Here is a 19190-nt window from a genome sequence, read left to right as displayed (position 1 = left end):
ATCTTGAGATCCCCCAACCTATCTGCCTTCTACCTGTCTGGGCATGACTCCCTCTTCACCTACTTTTGAAGCATCATTAGAAAGACAAGGTGGGTCCAATCTTTTATTGGACCAAGTTCCATTGGAGAGAGACAAGCTTTCAAGCCACAAAGAGCTCTTCTTCAGGTCTAGGAAACATATACAGAGTGTCACAGCTACGGAGCATGACGACACATACGTAGATCAGGAGGTTGACCCAAGTGCAGATTTCTAATCAGGAGCATGGAAATTCAGTCTTTGCCACTGGAGTCAAAAGAAACTGTGACAATCAGGGATGGTGCTCTGGCTCCTTATTTAGTCAATGTACATACACCAGAGCACCACTTCCCCTGCTGGGCCAGTTAACGTGATTTGGAGGATGTTATGGTGTATCTAAGGTTCTCCAACCTTAGTTCAGTGTAGGTATCATTTGTTGTATGCATATTTTCCTGGGTGACTTCATCACCAGGACGAGACAAGGTCAATTGGTTGACATAGTTGGAGATCATGGATTAGAATGTAGGAATAAAAGAGCGCACAGACTGATTGAATGTGCAAGCAGGAATGATCCAATTGCCAAAAATACATGGTTTCAGCATCACCTGAGATGTTTATATACATGGCAAAACCCTGGAGATGAACCAAGACACACTATAAAGGAATCATATAGATTATATTTTAATATCAAAAAGGTTTTGTAATGCAGTTTTAGATGCCAGAATGCTCCCAGCGGCAGACTGCAATAGTGATCATAATTAGCTTGCTGTGAAACAGACTAAATCTTAAAAAATTACCTAATCTAAAAGACAAAAAAACCCTACAGATTACTGTAGATGGACTCAGACATTAACAAAAGTGGTTGACCTTTGAAATGTATTCCATGCAATAGCTTGATGTCTCCTACAAATGCAACCGTAAAGATACTTCAAGGAAAATTGGGGGGAAAATTAAGACAGCAGAACATATCGACAGCACATCGGTATTGGGAGAGAAAGGATGTTAAGCAATCATGGATGACTGATGACATTGTAAATATAATAAATGCAATAAGAGAAGGCAAAAATAGAAATGAGGAATATTGAAAGTTACACAAACAAATTCAAGAAGCATGCAAAAAGGCAAAAGAAAAATGTCTAGAAAAAAGATGCAATGAAATCAAAGAATATAAAGTAAGACACAACCACAAAGATGTTCGTTGCACTGTTTAAAAAAACAAACAAACCCACAATGAGACAAAGAAAGAAGTCAAGGAAAGGAATGAGCTGTATTAAAACTAAAATTGACAGAGTATGCTGTGAAACCAACAGCATCATGGAAAAATGGATGGAATATGTGAAGGAACTTTGATTATCCTGAAAAATTGAAAGATAGACATCAGAAAAGGAGAAAAAAAAGGCATAGCATATTGCAGTGTCAGAACTAGAAAGAGTGCTAAAAGATAAACAAGGTAAAGCAGCTGGGCAGGATGGCATTATAGTTGCAATGCTACAATCCCTGAATGAAGAGTCAAAAAATTTTCTGCTAAAACTTTCAATCAGATATAGACATAAGGAGGACTTCAAGAAGTCAATCTTCATTTCTTTACCAAAGGTTAATAATGCTAGTGAATGTGAACCACATTAAAACCAGAAGCCTGATAAGCCACACATTCAAAGTTCTGTTGAAAATCACCTGCACAGGGATACATCAACATCTCTAGACAAGAATGAGCAGAAGTCAGTTGGGTTTCCACCAAAGATTAGGAATAGGAAGGCAATTTTTGCTCAGAGGATATTATGTAAATGTGCAATAGAAATGTAAAGGGAAATTTATATGTGCTTTGTGGATTTTTCAGAAGACATTTAATAAAAATCCAACCTGACAAGACGATATATATTCTTGAAGAATGTAGTATTGACTTCCAAGATCTACAATTAATAAAAATCCTGTGTTGTGGCACCTCCTGCTGGCCATCTTGGGGATTAGCACTCTCAGCTCATGCGCTGTCTCCTGGTGGTGCCTCTCCAGTCATTGTCTCCACCTGCAGACCCTTCTCAGTCCAAGTCCTGCAGTGTCCTCTTCATGACTCTACCCGCCAGCCATGCCACCATCCATGTTTTCCCCCTTCTGGGGGTGGGGGAGTATCTCCCAGTTCTACAGTCCAGCCACTTCCCTAGTGGTGAGTGGGAAGGATGGGACCCAGGCCCACCCATTAGTCTGGGTCCCGACCCAGGGACCCTGTAGCTAGCAGCCTCCTGCTGCCTCTCCTTAACTTCTCCATCAGTACTGCTTCAATTCCCTGGGCCACTTCCCCACAGCCCCAGCATCTTCGCCCTCTTCCCAGGGCCTCCAGCAACCAGCCAGGAGCTCCCTCTTGCTCCCCCAGTCCCTGCTAGCAACTGCTCTGTCCAAGGTGCTACCCCCCTGCAGCCTGCTAGAAACATAGTGCTCTCTCCTTGGGCTCCCAAGACCAATTGACCCTGCTCTGCTCTGCAGCTCCCTTTTAAGTGAGCCCACTGGGCCCTGATTGGCTGCCCCCTGCACAGCCTTCCTATGCTGTTTTTAGCCCCTTCCTTGGCAGTGTGGGGTGAATACCCCATCATAGGGACAGAAACCAGCAGTCTGAATGAACAATTAATTGAGTATTGCAGCATCAAGAAAGGTGTACAGCAAGGTTGCAGCCTATCTCTACAACTATTCAATATAGAGATAGAAGGTATAATAAGGGAAAGTTTAGAAGACACCAGTTAGGGTATACAGATCAATGCCATATACATGAACAGCATAAGATATGCCAACGACCTACTTTGCATCACTTTGACAAGGGAAGAACATATTTGTGTGGTGAACAATGCCAGCAAGAAATATAGAATGATGATTAACATTAGGAAGACAAAAAGTATGATAATAAGTAAACACAGGTGGACACCATCTATATCTTGAAAGTCAAGTGGTGAAACTGGTGAATAGTTTCCCCTATTTAGGGAGTCCAATAACATCAGATGGAATATGTGATGAAGAAATCAAGAGAAGGAGACAGCTTGCAAAATACGCTTTCAACAACTTCCAAAGTCTTCTGTGTTGCCAAAAATTAAAGCTACACATCTGCATTAGACTGCTGACATGCTACCTGTGGTTACCCAGAGCTGACTTAGAGCATCTGAGTGTTGGTGTTACAGAAGAATGTTAACAATTAGCTAGATAGCCAAAACTATGAACAATGAGTAGAGCCCTGCACGGATACAAAAATGTGGAACCGTATCCGAGCCACATCCAGCAATATCAACCCGTGATCCAACAGCTGTCTTTTACCGGTATTCGCATCAGCAAGCCATCTCACAAGGGTTAGTGATGGGGGGCAGGGAAGGGAACAAGTGCAGGCAGGGTCTTGCAGGGAAGAGGCAGCACAAGGGTGGGGCCTGGGGGTAAGGGGCAGCGGGGGGTGGGGTCTCAAGGAGAAGGGGCGGTGTGGAGGGGGGCTGTGGGGAAAGGGTATTGCATTGCGTGCTGCTCCCGGGGGCTCATGAGCGACAGCACACGGCAGCAGTAGTGCGTGTTGCATCACAGTGGGGTGGAGCAGCGGGATTCCTCCCACTCCAATCCCTCTGGCCAGGGGTAGACCCTGCAGCCCAGGAGCTGGCGGGCTGAGCGGTGGGGATGCTGGACAGAAAGTGATGTGGTGAGCGGGTGCTGGACAGCCCTGACTCTAAACTGCCTCCCAGCCACTGGCTGCTGGCACCAACCCCCAAGCACACTAAGCCCCCCGGGCTGCCCAATCCGGATGCTGCAGGCCAGGAGCCGCTGGTGAGTAGAGCCCTGCACAGTTGTATCTACATCCGATCCACTATCCACAAAAATAGTCCATGGATATTCACAGATTTGCGGGGCTCTAACAATGAGGTGATGACAAGGATAAATTTAAAAAAAGAACAATTACTTGAGACCCTAGTGTGACGTTCCCCTGGTGTTATCCAGGCCGGTGATCTGGTACTCCAATCCTTGACTCTGGGAGCCAGCCTTACCCTGCTCTGCTGTGAGAACCCCCACTCCTGGGCTGTTCATGCACAGCCTCTGGCATGTAAGCTGCTCCTTGGATTGTGCAACTGAACGACAACAGCCAATATCTCTGGTCCCAGACCCAAGCCTAGGAACCTCCGTCTTGCAGTGTCCTTTGCAGTGTCCAGTTATGCCAACTGGATGCTGCAAACTTATATGAGTTCATCAGTTTAACAAAGAAATTGGTATGCACCAGGCTTGTTATCCAAAGGGGAGTCTCCAACATGCTTCAAACCAAACGCACTGCTTCAGGTAGAACAAACAAACATATTAACTACAAACAGATTTTAAGTGATTATAAGTCAAAGCACAAGTCAGATTTGGTCAAATGAAATAAAAGCAAAACACATTCTAAGCTGATCTTAACACTCTCCGTGCCCTTATAAACTTCGATGCTTCTCACCACAGGCTGGCTGGTTGCCCTTCAGCCAGGCTCTTCCCTTTGATCAGTGCTTCAGTTGCTTGGTGATGATGTCTGTAGATGGAGGTGGAAGAGAGAGGAAGAGCATGGCAAACATCCTTTTATCATGTTCTTTATTCTCTCTTGGCTTTGCACTCCCCTTCAGGGTCAGGTGAACATTACCTCATCATAGTCCCAAACTGACCAAAGGAAGGGGGGTGACTCACTCGAGAGTCCAACAGATCCTTTGTTGCTGCCTAGGCCAGTGTCCTTTGCTCCTGGGAGGCTGGACTGGGTTTGCCCCATACATGCTCTGATGAGGTGTGAACTGTCCCTCTGCTCTTGGAGAATTTTTGCTTGGCCTTGTTTTAAGCCATGAGGACACATTTTCAGCCTCATAACTATATGCATGAAATTACAACCTATAACATTACTACAGCCAGAAAGCTCATGATGTACTGAGCATTGTTAAGACACCCAACATGATAAACTTTGCATTGGACACCACACAATCATATTATAAGGATGAATATGGGGGTTCAGGGTATTCCCGTGAGGTACAGAACATCACACCTAGGTCTCAAAAAAGAGAACAACATCTCTCTGTAGACACATAGCTCAGAAATTGCAAAATGACTCTATTCTAGCACACATCCAATCAGGCAAGATCACAGGCATACCAGGAAGAGGAAGAAAGAGATCCAACTACATCGGAAGCATTGCCAAATAAATAGACTGACATCCAAAGGAGAGGGGAAGTTTTACAACTCTGTTTCAGCTGTGAAAGATGGAAGGTGGTGGTTGGCAACCGACAGATTGGAGATGTCACTCCTCAAAGAGAAGTGGACAGAGGAAAATATCTTATGACTACTAAATGGAATGACTGGGCCCACACACCTGTGCACGCATGGTATAGCGGATGACTCACTTCCTGCAGAAGCTAGGCACCACAGAATGAATTTAAAAAGTCACTAGGCAGTATATAACAAATTGTTGCAACTAAGAATATCTTATTTAAAAAAAAAATGAATAAGGTGCTCTCCAAATATTGATCTACCCCATTGTGTCATCCAGAATTAGACCTGATTTGGATCCCTCCACCACTGGAAATTTGAAACTGGACTGAGATGGCTCTTGGCAAGATGGCAATAGACTGATTCAAACCTCCTTTCCTGAACAATTCTGAATTTTATACTATTCAAAATCTGAATCCAGATCTGAATTCTGCAGTTTAGGCCCATCTCTAAGAAGATTATAGCCACATAAAATGGCATCAGCAGGGCTTGAGCTCACTAAAACATCTAGTAAAAGTCTATGGACCATATCCTGAAGTCCTTATTCATTTTTATTCAGTCAAAACTCCCATCACCTGAGTAAAATCAAAGTAAAGACTACTGGGTTTGGCCCTACATAAATATTTCCTCTCTCTCAAGATATAGGAAGAAAACCAACTTGTTAAACAGCTGGGTAGAGCCAAAGGTCAAGAGCTTCAGCTACTCTGAATGCTAATGCATCAGTGGAAGAGATGGAGATTCAACATAATTTTGAAGAGAGTGACTCTAAACTAGTATGATTAATGATTTTTTTTTTAAATCAGTTTCATCCCAGGCTCCTCAACTTTTGCTGGATTAATACAATTTGATTCTAGTGATACACGTGAAAAGACAGACACTTGAAATGCTCTCTTGTCCAAAATAGGACACACAATCATTCTGAAGGCAGATGCACCTCCTTGATTTACAATGTTTCAATAAAGAAAAATTACCATAATAATTAAAAGTTAACAGCCTGGTGAGAGAGACATGAAAGAACGATGCTAAAAAAGGGAGGAGAGGGGGAGTGTGGGGTGGGGGCAGGGGGAGGTCTATTCTGTGGGAATGTCACTCATTGTAAATACATAGGAGCAAAGTTTCTTCACTCTGTCCTCCACTTCCCATTTTGTTCATGTCTGTGTATAAGAGGAGAGCAGTTAGTTTATGTTGTATACAAAGAAAGATCATGAAAGACAAGTAGCAGTTGCACTGCTAAGGGCTGTGCACCATGATGGTACCCATCCCATTCCACGCCCTCCCATTAGACAGAAGAATAAAAGCCTCATTACTGCTGGAGCCCAGGATCACTGACAGCACAATTTTGCACAGCCACAGACATACAGCTTGTTTTAGGGAGTGGTGGCTTGTATTGGTCAACCTGGCCCTTTGTGAAACCATGCCAAGAGCTGCTAGGTCTGAGGACAGATGTTCTTTGTTCTGCAACAGATGCATCCTTGCTTTGTCTGCTTTCTTTTATGGCCACATTGCTGTAGTAGCATGCTATCCCCAAACAGACTATGTCTCACATCTGCCATAGCTCTAAAGGAGACATTCTTGCCTAGGATTTATAGCAACTGACTTAAGTTACAGGCACACTGCTACTGAACTACTGCCAGTTTTCACCCACTGTTGTGTGCATGCATACTTTGTTTTAAATGACCAAGGGAGATGCCAAGTCAGTGAAAGTCTAATTCCGACTTCAGATATAAGGATGTAAAGCAATGAGAGGCGGGGGGAAGCTGAATCAAGCAAGCCCTGTTCATCATGGCTATCACCCATATTTGTACTAGTTTGCCTTTTTTCAATATGCATTATTAGTTCTTTGTTATACCACTTTGTGTGTGTGTGTGGGGGGGGGGGGCGGTAAATTAGATGGGAAGATGAGGACAATCTTGCCTAACAGATTACGGAACAAAATATCTCAGTTTATATCCTGAATGCTGTTGTCCCTGCTTGGTCCTGACTCAGGCAAAACTCCTATTGGACTTCAATTATATCTCACCCTTCAGTTGTTGGCTAAGTCATTTTAAAGAACTCACCACAAGCAGAGAAAGAAATCAAGTTCTACTGTCAACTAGGGCTTAGGGTTTTTTTGTTATTTTTTTTAATCGTCAGCTTTGAAAGAGCTTTTTAAAAATTGTACAAAAGCAAACATCCCTAGAGAATTATTACCGGGAGTTGAAATGGAATCAGGTTCCTGTGTCAGTCTATTATTCTTAATACAGTGTCCAAAAGTATTGCTTTATAGAGAAATTTTAAAAAGGTAGGTCCTCCCATGAAGAGTTTACAATCTGAAAGCCTAACCCTGCAAACTCTTACTTCCTCCCATGAATTGTTACTCACGTAGGACTAGGTAGGCCTATTGTCAGTGGGATGACTCACTCAAACAGGTGGCAAAATAGACCCTTAATTTTAGGCAAAACACAAGGAGTGCCAGCAGTAAACAAATAGGTAGGTACAGGGGGAAGGGAGAATAAGGTTTAATAAAGTTAGGCTATGTGGTAACTGAAGGGTTTTTTATAGCTGACTTGGTGGTGCATATATAACCCCCACCACACACAAAATCAAATTCAGACCTAGTATCAGTGCAACCTCACTGAACTAAATTGTATATATTTGTGTAAGTCTATATGCTTGAAAGCCACTCCAACAGATTTGTCCACTGGCTTTCCTATCATAAGAGAATAGAAGCAGGTGGGTTTTATCACTTGTTTGTTAATTTTTTGTTTTGCATTAAGGAACAAAATGTATCATCATCACTGCATCCATTAGATAACGCTGGGTAGGATTCTCATTTACACTAAGGTCCCACAACTCTGGCAGTGTGCAATAGCCTTAGAGTGGATGTAATTGTCAATTATTGCCAGAGCAGTGTAAAAGGAGCTTAGGCTGCGTGAGAATCTGTGGGCTTAAGTATAAATTTGTATCACCATTTTAACCAATGTCTAAGTCCTAAAACTTGTGCAGAGGTCATGCTTCGGACTTAAGAGAAGAAGAGGAAATAGTCACCAAATTGGGATCCTAGGACAATTACTCCCCATCTACTTCCACAGTAAATTCACATCTGAAAAGCATCTAATAGGCTACATCTCTATGTTCCCCGAGTTTTAAGAAAATCCTACACAGGTTTTAGGATCCAGCCCTAGTTGCTGATTGAAATGACAATATAATTTTGATCAGAAGTACACACAGAACGATGTTCTGTGTGACAATATTTTTACTCCTTTTGGCCCAAGTGGTTTGCCAATATTCAGTCTTGTTGGTTGTTTCCATTAGGAGAAGAAATGGAAGATGGAGTCAGGTATTTCTCTGCTACAATTCTATTTATTTACAGAGAATGTACATGAAGTCCTGTTTCCAGGAACACAAGAGGAATCACAGGAGGCAGTTTCTTTGCTCACAGCTCCAAGCGTCTTTCTAGACAACACTCTGCCCAAAGAGTCCCCTCACTGCTTTCTCTCAGGATCACATTTCCAGTGCTTTTCTTGCTGTCTGCATGGCTTTTGGGCTGCGTCTGCTCCCAGACACATACAGCCCCATCAAACAATACCCAGTGAAACCACTCCGCCCACAGAGTTTCTGACTGGCCTTGAATGTGGCCTGTGCTTTGGGTGGTGGTTCCTTTTGTTTCAGTAATAGTATTCCTGCTTCTTACATTTATCCTGAATGAAGGGCAGCTGTCAAACCCACCAGCTTTAACAAGGTTTCACCCAGCCTCCATCAGAACAATAAAGTAAATAATGCATTAGCATTCATTGATCTTTAGTTTTTTTAAAAAGGGATAATGGGTTCATCTATTTCTGTTGACCAGTGTTACATGCACAGTAACCAAGCAAGTGTCTATCTTTCACTCCTGGAGTTGATTTCAAGACATATTTCAAAGCTTCCTTTCGTCAAATGGAATTACACCAGAGAGGAGTTTGACCTGCCAATATAAAAACGCACATTGTCATGTGGCTTGCTAGGGCTAGAACAATAGAGGCTCAGGTCTGAACAAGTCATCTTTTGTGGACTGCGGTTTTATTGCACGGGCCCTAGTTTAATCCAAATTGACATCAACTTGGCAAAAGTCTGTAGTTGCATTTCTTCTGCATATATTTACCAACAATAAGCATGAAGTCAAGTGCAAGCCAAAGAGTAGCTCCTGTATTTCCCCAGAGCATCACAAATTTTAGGCAGCACAATTCCTTCACCTGCGTCTCTTTGGAGAAAAGAAACACACTGCGTAAAGATGTTGGTTCATCTGCACCAAATTAGCTCTGAGCTGGGAATGCCTCCCTGAGCTGCTCCTGGCTGTGAATTAACTCCTCAAGCCCCAGGCCATTGTCCGGCTTGGCAAGACCTTTTTAGAGACCCACTGGGGCAGGATGTGGCAAGACTTTAGGGTCCCTTGCAGGGGACACCAAAAGGTCTGTGCACCCCATCAAAGTCATATTTATGAAGTTCAAGTTGAGAAATATCTTAAGATACCCATTTCCAGGTTTTTTTTTTTTTTCCTCCTTTGGGTAAATGATCACTGAACTGAGTAGAAATTAGCTGAAATTTTGCCCGGAAGAATGTAAAAATATCAGCATTTTCCACAGAGGAAGTATCTTTAGTCGGAGAAGAAATAGCGTTGGAGCTAAGGATTATGCCGTGGACAGCGATTTGAAAAGAGTGGGAAGAATCTCAATTTATTTTTTGTCCCAGAAAAGAGATCGTTACATTGAAGTATTTGCAAAAGCAGATGACAGAAGCCTGACATTACGAAGTGGATTGAAGTGGGCCCCATGCAGCAGGAAACAGGAGTGGTATGTCAGTCTCTACAATAATCTCCTTTCTTACTGCATTCCAAATGAAGATGCTTCCCCCCCACCCCAAGTGTAATCATTGTATGCAATTGCCTTTATCCAGCATTTGAATAAAAGAGGGGCATGTGTCATACCACAGATCCAGGGATTTATGCCAGCAGATTAAATGTCAAGGGTTCAATTCTCAGTCAAAAATTGGGCTGCTCTCTTCTATTCAGTCAATAACTTGAGCTGTAAATCCCCGGTACTTTGATCCTCCTCCCCAGCAGTGTCTCAAATGTACAGCATCTTTCAAGCAGATTTTTTTAAAAAACCCACCATCATCTTTCTGGCTCTTTTTTTATTTCTTGTTGTTTGAAAGTAGTAAACAAGTGTTCTCCTATATCCCATCCATGTAAACAGCTAAGAGGGCAATGAAGAATAGAGATAGGCTCAAAGCTAAATTTTGGTTCTGGTTTGAATACATACCTTGTGTCCACTGCAATAAGATGGCACACCACACCTGCTTTCTCAAGCTCAGGAATACAAATGGGGAAGAACTCTTTCAGTGCTCATGTAGATGCAACATGCATTTCCTCAGAAACATCCTTAAAAGTTCAACATAAAATAATGTGCTCTTCAGACAAAGGCTCTTCCACATTTTTCATCACCTGTTCCAGAATGTGTTTATTTTGCCAGCTGGACTCTAGTTTCATAAATTATGGAAGGGCCTCTTTCTTGAGGAAAGCAGACCTGTGCTTACAGCAGTGACCTGCCATGGGAAAACATGTCAGCACACAGGAAGAGGATAGGAAGTGGTGTTTATAATATACAACAATTGGGCTGCTCTTTGCCAGAAAAAGTGAGGTCAGAGGGTCATGGCTGTTAGCTTGCTATCTATTTCTAGAGAATACCAAAAATCCTCAAAGGACACAGGTTCTGTGCAATTATTTCAAGGAGCTGTTTCTGGCCATAATTTGCACTTGTTTTTCCAGGTCTGATTAAGTCAGTGGTCAATTAACTAGAGTTTGGGGGAAATCTGTAGCTTTGTCTCAGGTTGTCATGCAAACCTTTCTTTACCTTCAGTTTGAATTGGTTCACAAGAGAAACACAGCTCAAATGACAGGTTTCAGAGTAGCAGCCGTGTTAGTCTGTATTCGGAAAAAGAAAAGGAGTACTTGTGGCACCTTAGAGACTAACTAATTTATTTGAGCATAAGCTTTCGTGAGCTACAGCTCACTTCATCGGATGCATTCAGGGTATTCAGCTCAAATGCCAAGTCTTCCCTGATGTGGGAGAAAAGCTCCATTTAAACTTCCTGAGTTTAATGATTTCTTCCCACATCCATGAATCAATCCAGGTTCACTTGAAATTTGCTCAAAGATTTGCCCCACTGAGGCAGATTCTGCTATGCTTATTATGTTGAGTAGCACCTTATTCCATAAGTGGCTTCACTGATTTCCATGGGACTGCTCACAGAATAAGGGACTCTTACTCTGAGTAAGAGTATCAGAATCTAGTCCATTGTTCCAATAAGGCTTACTCCAAACTCTGGCTAGGTTTACTGGAAATTTTGGAAACCTGTACAGGTCTTTGACACTGAAACCAGAACATGTACAGGATATGCTCTTCTTTCTTTACCTTTCACAATTAGCCCAATGATGTTAATTAAAAGATCCCCATTGACTGAATTGTGTTTTGGATCAGGGACTTAGTGCATGTATTTTTAAAACTTTTTTGATTGTTCAATGGAATTCAGAATATAGGGGAAGTGAGAGAGAGAGAATGAACAGTTACGCACTACACACCTAGGAAGGGTAGGTAGATATTATTAAAATAATTAGTTGGTCAACAAGCTAAGCAAGAAAATTTCAAATATAGAACCAAAAATTGCATACATGGTATGTAATTAAATTGGCACACGGCTGGATCTTTGAAAGGGAGGGATAATGTTATGGCCACTGATAACATTTGTAACTATGTATGTTGATATAATGATTGAGTAAACAAATTTCAGGCTTCAGAGCATGAGCATTGTGTATCTGGTTCACTGCCCTTCGTGTGGTGGCAAGTAAGCGGAGTGCCTTTGTCTGAAGCAGCAAGTAGTTACTGCTGCCGGATGTCATATTAGATGGACCACTGAGCTGATCCAGCAGGACAATAATATTGTAATAATAGTTTAGAGTTATGTAATGTGTTTCATCAGAAGATAAAGCACTTTACAAAGATGGAGAAAGGTTATTCTCACCATTTTGTAAATAGAGCATCTAGGGCACAGACGTTAAGTAACTTGCCCAAGGTTACCAAGCAAGCCAGTGGCATAATTAGAAACCATCTTTTCCCACTCCCAGTTCTCTAATCATAGACAACACTGCTTTCCTATGAAGGAATGTGACAACTCCTGCTGTATGTTTATAGAAAGCATCCTAAAGGCTTTCCTAATTCCCAATTCCTAGGATTATTAGATGAGCAGATTTTCTTATCAGACATGGGGAAGTTTGGGGACAAACCACTCTCTCTCTTCCCCATCCATCTTTATTCAAGAGAACTGAAAAATGAATTCACACCAACAAGAACAGAAAACAGCCACAAAAGAGGAAACAAGCTTTTAGGAAATGTTTACGTGCTCTAACTCTCACCAGATAGACTGTATGCAGCACATCCTGCTTTTTCAATGCCATATGAAAGCAATTAACTCTTGCAGGGGATTAGCAAATAAAGATAGGGCAAAGTTTTCAAACTTGGCGGCATAAGATGTTGTCAACACTAGTGAAATTTATAAGGAAAAAAAAAAAAACCATTGGCAATAACACCGATTCAGCTGAGCACATAGAGCTCCCATTAAAGTCACTGAGACCCATTAAACCACTCAGCACTTTGAAATTCACTAACATTTATTTAGGTGCCTAACCTTAAACTGTGCCTACAGTGGGGAAATTTATATTAAAAAAAAATCCCACAGATTCTAACACTGAACTTCTGTTAGCACTGGGAAGAGCAATAGTGTCAAATTCTTGGATTTCACTGTTAAGGCTTGTCTACATGGTGGCATAATGTACTCTAAGGGATCAATTTCTAGAGTGTTGCACATTAATTGTTCAGTATAAACCCTACTGTTGTACTTTAACATAGTGCTGTTTGAAAGAATGCAACGTTGAAGCATGCAAGGAACCATTAGTGAGCATCAGCAGGTCTACTGCTGTTACTATATGGACCAAATTCATGTGCAACACTTTAGTAGAGTTTAGAAGTCACCTCCATAGAATGCGTTTCCCCACCATTTAGACAAGCCCTCAATCTTGTCATAGTGTTGCGTTTTAGATTGTGAACTTGTTGGGGGCAGCGACTGTCATTTATTAGGTGTTTGTACAGAGTCTACCATAATGGGCCCAACCTGGTTGTGGCATTAAGGAGCTACATATAAATATTAAATAATAAATAGACAGGAAGATGCTCAGATACCACAGTTAACCCAAGATTGTCTTTTTTTAAAAAAATTGGCTATAGATGGATTTGTAATTAGTAGGAATCACTATCCTCGTTGTTTGCCAAGATTTTCAAAAATGGATGGCTAAAGGTGAGCTCGTAAATCTACAATTAGGTGCCTAAGCTAGAGAAGTTCTAGGTGGTCAGAAGTTTTGAAAATTATTGGTCACTTATTTAGTTCTCTAAATATAGATTTAGGCTCTTAACTTTAGGCATCCAGGTTTTTAGAAGTTACCGATTTGAAACTTTGTAGGACCTGGCCTGAAGAAAAATAAAATAATGAACAATAATAAAAAAAATTACTTAGGAGATTCCTCCAACTTTGCCTGGGCCCTATCTTGTTCCTTTTTTAGATCCTCTTTTTGTTAACCATATTACTGAGACTGCAGTACCAGGAGCTGATGGGAATTAATGCAGCATTACACTACACAATGCTAGGATGAATGTCACTCAAAAGCAAAGCTCTAAGATTTTACTTTCCCTCAAAGAGAAGATTCACCCCGTTGTTACTGAATATGGTCTAAAATGCAGCAAGTGGCATCAGTTTTAAGACCTTCACCTCAAAAAGACCCTGGCGGAGATATCAGAATGGATAAAGAAATGCTGTACCATTAGAGTCAGAGATTTTTCTCCACTACATGTGTCATCCAGGATGTTTAACTCCAGAACTGCTGCTATTTAAATCCAAGTCTCACAAGACAATTTTTATTTTGTTATTTTAAGGGACGTGCCTCTGAGATAACCATAGAAAGGGATGAGGATAACCCAGATTTTTGTCTGATGAGGGCGGGTTGCATCTCTCTATTCTATTCATGGTTTCTCATATTGTACCTATTTTCAATTTTTTAATATCTCAAAACAAAACCCACCACCTTAAGCTCTAGGCTGAAACAAAACATGGAGCAGTTAAGCCTCAAAAGACTCTTATTTCACAGATTATGAGTAGATGAAAACAAGGGATAGAACATTAATCTACAGCAATGGTTCTCAGACTGTGGTTTGTGGACTACCAAAGGTGTACAGAGCCTTGCCTGGAGAGATCTCACAGTGGTCCTCAGAATGAAAGAGCTGTAGAAATACTATGTGAAAGCCATAATAAGGGCCCCTGTCTGTCTCTGTGAAATTATAAAATGCTTGTGTGAATGGTGGGAATTATCACCAAAGTGTCTAAACTTCAGATGACTGAGGCTGGTAACAGCACATGGAAGTACTCCACAATTCCAGAAAGACACAGGCAGAAAAGCCCTTATAAGTGTACATTGTAATGGGCCTCACTTTAGATTGTTCTGTTTGAATGTTAGATAGGAGGGAGAGAGAAGAAACATTGTTTGCTTTAATATGATTATTATTTCAGGACTTTTTAATAGGCACATGTGCAATCTGTTGTCCCACCCCACACACACACACACTTACTTCCTCCCTGATCCCTGGCTACCTGTATTCATACTAAAAAGTCACATTATACCATTGTTCGCATAACTGCTCAGCTTCCTATGGCACAGTCACATGGTAGATGGTACTGAAAAACACTATGTCAAGCACTGCAAACATAACATGTTATAGATGTGCTAAGTATTTTTAATAACCCCCTAAAACACAATTAACACACTTTAGAAAGGTGTGTATTTACCTTTTCCCCCCTGCTGTTTCTTTTACACTTTTTTTTTATGTTGACTCATGAAAAATGAAAGCAATGTCCTCATCCAGTCTGATTTAAGGAGTGCTTTAGTCACTTTCTTCAACAAGGGTTGATGCCCCTGTGGAACATCAGATTTATTAAATTAGTGAAGTCTGGTGTGACAGTTTTTGGGTGTCTCTCCCGACTGCACTAACCCAACTTCTGTTATCAGCTATTACGGCTACCATCTTGTGGGACCAAAAATAGTGCTCTGATCAGAACACTTCCAGACAGCACAGGAGAATTTTGCTTTCTCTTTTTTGATGGTACAAGAATATAACTTGTCTGCAGCTAGAAATGGCTATAGACTGGCTTATCTATCTGCCTTGGTTTTCAATAAGATACGTTCACAAGGTGACATTTTTTCCTCTTGAAAGTAAAATCTGGGACTCATACTCTGTTCTCACTTATACCTCCATGGTGCACTTTTGCCTTCAGAGTATAAATTAGTTCAGAATTCACACTTCTGCAAGTGACCTTTTATCCTTATTGCTAAATATCTGAAATGATATAATGACCTTCATTTTCTTCCAAGTTATTCCTTAGCAGATTCAGGTGGTTGCAAAAAAATGCACAATGTAGAGATGGATGTGAAACACAAAGTTCAGACCTGGCTGGAGTCTAGAGTTCAGCGCTGTTTAGATGTGAGCTTTTGGTTCAGACCATTATAAAGTAGGTTGGACCCTTCTCCAGTCTAATGTGATCACACAAAAAGAGGGTCAGAAGACACAGCTACCATACCCACATCAAAGGGACCAAAAATCAGGAATTTTTCACAATTGATATGTTGAGGTGCTGGCATTAGCCTTTTCCCCCAGCCCAGCACTGCTATCCTAATCAAGCATTTGCTGTCTTCTCACAGCAACTCACATTCCAGCTGGCTGGCATGTTTCATGTCAGCTGTTGTTGTGGCAGATTGTGAAATTCATCCACACAGAGCTAGCATTGGGACGTATTTGTGCCAGTGTCTGGGATACTTTTACAGTAAGTTTTCAAATTCAAAAGAACTTTGCTTCAACTGCAGTGAAACTTCAAAGGAGACAGCAGGCTACGTGAGCGAAATTTTCAGTCACTGGTGCATGTCCCTCTCCCTCCAGCACCCACTACTAGCTTCATCCTCAGAACACAGGACCAAAGTTGTTCTCAGTTACATGAGTGCAACTCCATTGATGTTGAGCTCGCAGGTTTCTTGGAGCAGGGATCGTGTTCTTTTTCTGGTACATTTGACCAGCTGTAGAGACCTGTGCACATTTAATTAAGCTATATAAATTAATAATAATAGTGATAATAAATAAATAATGATAATGCTCAGAAGCAATTCTTTTCTGCACAGCTCTATCTCCAGATTAATTAAATTGAACACAGAAGCAAGCTAGAACATGCATTTTAACGATGTTACTAACCAAAAGATAATACCTTGCAATGCACTCCTAGGAAGGCAGCAGCTGGAAAGTATCCCAGCTTAGGCCAGGTGCGTACATGCTAAAAACAAACAAACCATTTATGTGAAGAAACAATTATACTGTATAAAGCACATCCCACAGAATGATTTGAATCCTAGAGATAGTTCAACCATGTCAGAGTTGAATTACATTCATGAGACAATGATACCTAGCCTTCATATAGCACTTTTCACCAGTAGATTTCAATGTGGTTTACAAAAGGAAGAAGGAATCATTATCCCCATTTTATAGAATCAAAGACTGAGGCACGGGAAGGAAAAGTTATTTGCCCAAAATCACCCAGAAAACCAGCGGCAGAGCCAGGAATTGAACCCAGGTCTCCTGAGTTCCTAGGAAGTAGGCACACTGCTTCAATGATATTGAGAACGTTGGCACAGAATGGGGAATGTTGTGCAGTCCCTGCCTTTGCGGTACCTACTATGTGAGTGTGGCAGAGTAAGAACCGAAGTCTCTATTTCTTTCAATCCACAGCCTTTCACAAACATTACATTAATGACAGAAAAATAAGCTGTATGGATTTATAATTCATATCTGGTCCTGATGGCCATCAGCATAAACTACAGCACTTCTCAAGCCATGGAATAAATTAACTACATATGAACAAAATCAGAGCCACCCACAACTAACTCTTTGCATTAGCAGAAGCAGAAAAGAGAGCTAACTAGAAAAAGAAATTTAAATAATACGGTATGTATTAACAAGAAGTTCTTGTCAGTACCCTGAGGAACTTTATGCAGGACAAGTGTATACATTTCTGTAATGCCTTGGTCCTTATATTGTATCTATTTATTTTAGGGTTTTTGTACAGCTGCCCATCAGCATAGTATCCGAGTGCCGCTCATGAAAAATAAACGGCAACAGCCGAGTCTCTGCCACTGCTCACATTTTGGAGTGCTCTGCTTGGGGAAGGGTTTGTGTTTGGGGGTTTAATTGTTAATTTACTTTTATTTTGGTGGGGTTTGGGTATTTTCCCCTTTGGTTTCCCCCCCAGGGTTGACTATTTTCTGTGGTTGAGGTGTTTTGAATAGAATGAGGTATTAATATTGTGAGTGTCACTTTGATGATGAAAAGGCCTTTTTGAAGGTTGCACATATCAAATACTGAATTTTGCCAGTATTGTTTGCTTAAGATTGATATTTCTAATCATGCAAAGTATTTTGTTTCCATATATGGTACAAAGCAACAGTAAAGCCACTGAAAATAGAAGACTTCCCAGAAATACAAAGAAATAGTGGTGACTAGATTGTGCTATAAAACACAGTTCAAACATTTGGACCAAATGGACAGCAATTAAGCCTTCCTTTGCCCTGCCTCGTCTATTCCCATGCTAAACTGAGTTAAACATTTTGCCAGCAGTAGTTATCCAGCACTAGACAATCTGATTGTTTCAGATTTCTTTCCTCCTGCAGTTTTGTTGGAGAGGAAGAGCCTTTTACAGCTCTAGAGAAAATTTCATCTGGATGTTTTTAATACGGCACACTGTAGCCAAATTCGGATTACTGACTAGGGATAGATATAGAACACACTGTATTTGGACCAACTGTTGAACCTTTTGAAGCATAAAACTGAGAACTTTTCTTTACTCCCATTAGGGGAGAGATATGTATTGTTGATCACTGCAACTTCTCAGACTGATCATGTTCAGTGATTCACTGACAGTAAGGCCTTGTCTACACCTAAAACTTAGACCAACCTAGCTCCATTGCTCAGGGCTGTGAAAAAGTGTCACATCCCGTGCAACAGAGTTAGGTTAACATAATCCCCACTGTAGATGCAGCTACATCAACAGAAGAATTCTTCTTCACCTACCTACCACCTCTCAGAGGGGAATTAACTGCATTGTCAGAAAATCCTCTTCCGTCAATGCTGGAAGTGTCTACAGTACAGACCTACAGTGGCACGGTTGTAGCACCATAGCTATGCCTTTGTAGTGTAGACATACACTGAGTCTTTCACAAATTTCAGTTGTAAGCATGCGTCGCATTTTCCCATGAGCATCTCATTTATAAAATGTGTACATTGCAACTGTAACCTCTTTATTAAAGGGTTTATTCATTTTCGTTTTTGTATTATATCCCTCTGTAAATCTTTGAGCAGACTGACATTTATCTCTATACATCATTAGTTGATCTGGATTTGAACAATAATCTCAAATTCTGAATACGAACACACACACAAACGTTCGAGCTCTCAGAGCTGAATTTCCCCCCCACCATTTTGAGCGTGGATTGCATCTAGAAAGGGTCCGTTTTCCAGATCCATTTTAGATGTAGCCAAAAGTGACAAAATTCATGCTAGAAGAGCTGATCTCATGAGCTCTCCATCATTTTTGGGTCAAAAAAAGCTCATGGTCATTCAGAACCATCAAATCTAAACCTGAACCTTAGTTCTGGTTGGTCTTCAACCCTGTAGCGAAGCAAGACTCACTGGATGCAGCACCTCCTGCTGGTCATCTTGGGAATTAGCTCTTTTCCAGCATACGGCATGCCCTCTGCAGGCCGGTGTCTCGCCTGCCTCTGGCCCCATGTC

Source organism: Natator depressus, chromosome 2 (assembly GCF_965152275.1).
Source record: "Natator depressus isolate rNatDep1 chromosome 2, rNatDep2.hap1, whole genome shotgun sequence".
Lineage (NCBI taxonomy): Eukaryota > Metazoa > Chordata > Testudines > Cheloniidae > Natator > Natator depressus.
The sequence above is the reverse complement of the archived record's forward strand: the minus strand, read 5'-3'. Positions refer to the sequence as shown.